Genomic DNA, 7,107 nt, shown 5'->3' with positions numbered 1-7,107 from the left:
AGAACATTTAAAGACTTTGCAGACTCTAAAGCACCGAATTTCTTAGGAAAATAGACAAAAATACTCCAAAAATTGCGAAAATAAGAACATGTTAAGAGCATTTTTAGGCTTAAAACTAAAAACAAACGTGCACAAATAATACATTCTCACCTCATTGCAAGTCATGGGGTCTTTTTCAGATAGCCAAATGAACCAGAAAAGTTCATATAAAGGAGAAGATACTTTCAGCAGCATTTTACTAGAACTCCCAGACGTGATCTAAAATAATTAAAGGTTAGAATAATAAGAGATGTTTTTAAGAGGGGAGAATAGGTCTATACAGCCATCCATAAAGTACGTACGCAGTGAAGAGGGGAGAGGGTGGTCCAGAAAAAGCCTATACGTCTATTGTTTAAATGACGGCATTTCTTTGGTTCTCTGCGTACAAGGGGAAGGGGTATCAGATATTCGAGCAGGTCTTGCATACGTACTTTATGGATGACCCCTATCCAGGCTTGTATTGTAAACGTATCTACACAGTCCTAGCGAGTACGTCACCTAGAACCGGGATTTTTCATTTCGTTACTGCGTAGAAAAGGCCGTATAGGCTAACATAGTCCTTACTTCAAAATTTTACTCGAAACTTACTGTGCAAATGGATGTGATTACCCATGAAGAAAACTTCTTAGAAAATTTGCAAGTCCTAGACAGACTTGTAAGACCTTTTAAATCAGCATGTAAGCGCTTTAAGCCAATTTGTAAGCACCCTTAAGCCTACCCAGGCCATTAATGTTCATTTGTCTTAAATTTTTAAAGCCGACTTAACCATCTATTAAGCCAAGCCCTGTGCTGGAGTAACTTGTTGGATTTTGAGTTAGCCTCAAGATTGATCATCATTGACTATCAACAGCATCAAGGGCTAAATGGAATACGTGGTACATGGGCTTTTAAAAAGGAATTCAAGCTAGTATTTGATTCAGGCTAGTATTTGATGAAGGCAGGATGAAGTCAACCTTATAGTGCTAATAAAAACCATAAATACAAAAATAAATACCTACATTTTTTCATTTGAATATTTGTAATAACAAGTTCTTAAGCTCAGCATAGTTTATTGTCTGGTAAACCAAAAGGGTATTAGTCTGGTCAAAACAAAACCGATTGACAGGACAGACACAACTTAAAAAAGAAATCTCAGTTCTTATTGATAAGCTTATTAAATAGTTTATGAAAAAATATGTCATTTTTTTCAGTGTAACAGTTCATGATTGATAACCTTACTTCTCGAAAAAATGTCTGTTAGTTTTGTAGGCGTTTTCCAGTACCAAAATTGTCGGCTCAAATTTTACTAAAAAATCACATAAATGGCTCAAAAATAACTCTAAGTTATTAGTAAATGTATTGATTTTAGATTAGGCAATCTTTGGGTGTGTTTGTTAAGGTCTTTGTTGAGATTCAGGGAACAGATTTTTGGGTGGCCATAAAAATTCCGATATCAAAAACTGTAAAACGACTGTAAGAGAATGATTAAATTCTTTACTCCTTTTGTTCTTTGCAGACATCAATTCCAAAAAGTTTTGATTTAGTTTTAAAATTAGAAACAAGAACAAGAAATTTAATAGCAGACATCGTCAAGCTTATTCACGAAGACAAATACAAGTTTGATACCGGAGTGAGTACGGGTAAAGGAAATAAGGACTTTGACTTTAGAGAAGATGTCAACCAAGGGGTTCTTCTGAGTGCAAATAATAAAATTATCGTGGGAATTAATCAAGGCAAATGTTCTTATAACGCCTTGCCTTGATAGAAAAGAAAGAATTTGTAGTGTTTTCCCTTTTATGGGTATTTTTTAATATAAATCTATTGAAATCTGAAATTTTCAAATACTGTCATTTCTTCCAAAAATAATGTGATTATCTTTAACGGAATCCCTTTGGAGCGGGTACCTTGTAACTCGGACGAGAGCTATGCTTACGGAAAATTTACACTTTTATGTGGTCAAAAGCTTATGAATAAATATTTGGAACAATCTTTAGCTCGGTAATTCAGAAATTTCTGAGCAGATACTAATTCTTAGGTCTCAGTGAAGAACGATTTGAGAACACTCTCGGAAAATAAGTGAATTACTGAATGAACAGGTACTTATTTCGAATAAACGCCCCTCCTAAAAAAACAAAGAATCTGAAGTAATGGGCTCTTCTAGAAAATGTTCGGATATGGGGGTGGAGGATATAGTGTCCGGGGGGTTAGACCTGCTGTCCAGGGGGTCAAAAGTCTCAATATCCGGAGGGTAAATTTCCAAATAATGTTACATCCTCCACACCCCCCCCCATATTCAATTTATTTCTGGATAAGCCCAATACGATGGTCATACTTTAGTGGCGATGTCTGTTAAAGTAGTAAGGTGAAATCCTATACTGCATTTTCGGTTTTGTCCCTCTTTGAAATCATAAATTAATTTCTGTAAGGCTCGGAATGCTGACAAAAGGATTAAAGAAAGCAAAAAGAAACAACATTTTTCGAGGATCTTTCAGATTGATTATTTCACAAAAACCTATTTTTACAGAATTTTCAAACCGATACATATACCTTATCGGCCCTTTTTACGCCGGCCGTTATTTTTGGGCTTGTGGCGTAATAAAGGCCGGTGAAAAAAGGGTCGATAAGGTTATCAGAAATGGTTTTATTTCAAATTTCTAACAATCTCTAAGTTTAACACTTTTTAACACATTTCGATCTGTTTATGTTACATCGGACATATTGAAAGACGTTCCGACTGAATTGGCCACAAAATCTGCTATCGACGTCACACTGTTGTGTACAAGTGAGTACTGGCCGACTGTGATGGGCTTTTAGTCTCGTGCCACCCAGGAGCTTGGAAGCTTTTGGACATCCTTCATTCATCACGCAATATCTATAACAAAGAGGGCAACAAAGATTGGTCGATTTTAATTTGAATGGAGTAGATTAGGATATATTATATAAAAAAGTGTTTATCCCATCCCTCATCTGGAGGAAGTCATTTTTGGATGGTCGATCGACTATTTCCTAGTATCTTCCTCGTTTACTTTCAAAAGCTCAATGTACCCTCGCGCCACACAAGGACTTGGAAAACCCAATTTCCCTGACGTCGATGAGGGTAATTTTTCCCAATAACTCATCGGGGAGGGTCACTTAGGCAAAATTGGGTACAGGGACGCGCCACTGGTCAGGGTCCCTTTTTAGGCTCTGAAGATAACTGACATGATCCCAAATTTACAATTTTTCAAGATTTGTATCTGACAGGGTTGACTTTTGATAATTTTTAACAATCTTTGGGGTGGAAATTAGAAAATCTTTCAATTTCTGTCTATTTTTAGTCATTTTGGCCACTTTTCAGGGTGGAAATGGGAAAAAATTTTAATTTTCGTTCTGACAGGGTCCAAAATTTAAAAAATATCTGACAGGGTCCATTTTTAAAGCTCCAGCGACACGTCCCCGTCGGCCGTCAAGGTCAGTGCCCCCCGGAGCTTAACAAGAAATAAGAGAGTTGGCAACAAATGGGATAAATTTTCGCGGGGATTAATTTTCGCGGATTTCGCGGATTTGGGTGTCATCCGCGAAAATAAGTCCCATTGGAAATTTGAAAAAGGCCCATCCGCGAAAATTAGTTTCCGCGAAAAATTTGAATTTTTTTTGCGATCCGCGAAATTTCTATTTTTATCGTTTTTTATTTTTTTTTTCTACATGAGGGCACGCAACCCTCGAAAAAGGTCAAATCCTCGATATGCTTGTTAGCAAAAAATCGTTTTCCTCAAAATTTTCTTCACAAATTTACAAACTTGTAAGAGGTTTGGAAAAATTGTTATCTAAAGTGATCGCTTATTGTTAAAAGCTTTTCAATGCAAGAGGGTAATCCAACTGGCTTGAAATTAAACATTTAAAAGAATATGTAAGAAAAGGAGGGAAAACGGAAAACAAAAGGTTTTTTTTTCAATGATAAGAAAGAGTGAAAATAACGAAACAACAATTTTAAGTCATTTATTTATCTCTCTTTTGCTTCTTTTAACAAGTTAAAAAACTTCCTAATCTAACAAAATAGGCGCATTAGATGTCTTCGGGATAACAGATGGGTTTTCTGGTTTACTCGGACGCTTTGTTTTGGCAGCAGCAGTATTTGCAAACAGTGTTCTTTATCTCCACGCCCTATTCCAAAACACCCTCTTATTACATGTTTTTTTTATAAGCATACAAAAATCCGAAAACAGGCTCAGAAATGCTTAGGTCGAAAACTTAATAAGGCTGAAAAATGCTTGAGGGGATGCTTAAATCTAAAGCATAAATTTAGGGAAATACTGAAAATCGGTAAAATTCCAGCCAAAAAAAGCCAAAATCAGGAAAAAAACATTTTTCGTAGGCTCAAGTAATGCTTGCCATATGCTTAATTTTTCCCCATATCTGAGCCTAGATATGCTTATAAGTGCAATGCTTATAAAAAAAAACGTACTTGAAAAAAAAATTCTTAATTTTCCTGGAAAAATTTTACTTCAATGTTTTGACCCTTTTCAAAATTTTTAATTTGTACCCCAATCCGCGAAATTAAATCCCCGCGAAAAATCAGGAAATCCCTCATCCGCGAAAATTAATCCCCGCAAAAGCTTAAAATTTCGCAGATGAGCTCAACCGCGAAATTTAATCCCCGCGAAAATTTATCCCATTAAAGTATATCAGCCTTCGCTTTATCATGGTTGATCTAAACTCAGATTTTTTGGTAGAAATTATGTTTTAAGTAGGAAATCATTGATTCCCATCAACGCATATTCATGGGCCAATCTCTATTAGCTTTAAAGCTAGTACAGATTTGTACACATTTTTCGACTTTAAAGAATATATACATTAACATTAATATCGTATTATTTGTTGCAGAAAATCTAACAATATCAAACTAAAGTGATGGAGAAATTCACTGACCTGTTAATAGCATCGCATACTAGCTTATAAAAATTCGTCTTCCGTGCTTTTTGAAGACAATCACGATTCAGTTTTAAGCATACACCATTACATTTCCGTAAACTTCCATATTTTTTGATGGTCTGTGCAGAGGAGAGGTGATGAAGGAGAGATACCACAACCACCAATAACAGAAGACAATCTAAAAAGAAGAAAAGCATGTATGGAGTAATTTGGTCAGAACCTCGGATAATAATATATGTATATTTTTATTGAAAGCTCTTAGTTTGATGGAAATATTTGCCGAAAAAGTACACTCAAAAGTTCATTAAAATTGCCACCGCAGTAAAACTTTCTGACACTTTACGCAGGAAGCTATTGTGTTGTCGAAAGTCTTCTTCTAGATGTTGTCAAAAACTACATGAAAGATGTTTATACAGCTGTAGTTTCAGTTTTTTTTCTATTTTCAAGTATTCACGCAAGTAAAAAAGCCCACGCATTCACCCAAACCGCTGGAGGCCCCTTAGAGGTAAATAAGTTTAAGGGACCGAAGAAAAGCGACACTACTTAGCCACGTACAGTACTACTTTTCAAGATTCAGAAACGTACGGGCCGGTATTATAAATTAAACATGGGTTTATATATATACGCTACACTTTTTAGACGGCTCTTTACTTCAACCAGTTTTCAGATTAAGTTTCATTTATTTCCATTAACCAACTTTACCAACCAAATAGATGAGGTCCCCCAAGCGGTAAGTCTGATCACGATATCACGCAGTTTTTTGTTTTCAATCACGATCACAAAATCAGCCAGAGATTTGGATAATCACGCATCACGGCTCAAAAATCCTTAAAATCACGATCACGTTTTCATCCCTGATCACGCAATCACGAAAAAAAAATCAAAGAAAAAAGTCCCATTCAAGCAGTTACACATAAAGAAAATAGGAAGATGCTCGACGGGTTTAAGGAAATATACGTTGATTCAAAAATGAAACTTTCTTACCTTTAAGAGAAGTCATTTTTTGAAAATTTGATCACGTGACCCAGCTCTTGAGATGATATCTTGACAAGTGGCCACAATCAAATCGCCTCCAATCGAGTTATAAACTCATTTTAATAGCTTTGATATTATGATTAACAGGGTTCATCCCCTTATTCTCCAATTAAAGTGATAAATAGTTCGAAAACTCATTTTTAAATAGGGAATGAACAGATTTCCATTTTCTTCGGATATGCACTTACAAAAAGATATCAGATTTTAAATGTGAATTAAAAAGAAGGAAAATTAGTAAATCCCACAAAATTTGAAAACAATAACACCAGATTCGATATCCTTCCAGAAGGTACTTTTTGCTGAGAAGATTGATTAATACAGTAAGGAAATACACCTTGTTCAACGCTCAATAAACATATCTGAAAAGGGGCAGAAAGATGAGCTTACTGTGAGATCTATGAAAAGGAATGAGTTTGATTGACAACTTTTGTCCTTAAAACAGGGGAACTAATGTTCGCCGTTTTGGGAGTCTACCGCAAAAATTAGTTCCACGAAATGCATTTTTTACTAAAAACCCTCAAATAAAAATAAAAGAATTTTCAAAAGTGTCAAAAAAGTTCCGCAAAAAATACGCGAAAAAAACAAAAATTCCACCAATGGAAATTAAAAATATATTTTCAATATTTTCATAAACTGCGCTATTGTTTTTGCGGCAATTTGGAACTGGCACTCCACTGAGATGGACATTCATAGTAGTCGGTAGGTCTTTGAGCGACAATCAATTCGCAAACAGCTTTTTTCTTGCATGCCTCCAACAATACCTCTAACTTTTCCATTGAATATGGGGGGTGGAGGATATAACCAATTTTCAGTGATTTAACCCTCCGGACAAAGGGACTTTTGGCCCCCCGGACAAACGGATTTTACCCCCCAGTCCCCCCCCCCCCCCCCCCCCCCCCCCCCCCCCCCCCCCCCCCCCCCCCCCCCCCCCCCCCCAGCATCAGTTAACCCCCCGGACAGAGCAAATTTACCCCCCCCCCCCCAAATTACCCCCCCCCCCCCCGAACAAGGCAAATTATGATGATTATTAGCTTCCCCCGGACAATATATCCTCCAACCCCCATGTATGTACGGACATTTTCTGGAAGAGCCCATCACCGTAGCAGCTATAAGATATTTACTATAAAAATAATTCAAGTCTGA

At 36.5% G+C, this 7,107-nt stretch overlaps 1 long non-coding RNA gene across 1 annotated transcript; it reads right to left on the bottom strand.

Moving 5' to 3' along the window:
- Positions 1–2,710: 2,710 nt before the first annotated feature.
- LOC136804751 (uncharacterized) lies at positions 2,711–6,029 on the bottom strand. Its single transcript, XR_010846301.1, has 3 exons — positions 5,914–6,029; positions 4,927–5,107; positions 2,711–2,890 (listed from the first exon to the last, which is right to left on the bottom strand). It is a non-coding gene; the product is annotated as an uncharacterized lncRNA (long non-coding RNA).
- Between the last annotated feature and the right edge of the window lie 1,078 nt (positions 6,030–7,107).

Source organism: Clytia hemisphaerica, unplaced genomic scaffold, assembly GCF_902728285.1.
Source record: "Clytia hemisphaerica strain Z4C2 unplaced genomic scaffold, Clytia hemisphaerica genome assembly, whole genome shotgun sequence".
Taxonomy (NCBI): Eukaryota; Metazoa; Cnidaria; class Hydrozoa; order Leptothecata; family Clytiidae; genus Clytia; species Clytia hemisphaerica.
The sequence above is the reverse complement of the archived record's forward strand: the minus strand, read 5'-3'. Positions and strand labels throughout refer to the sequence as shown.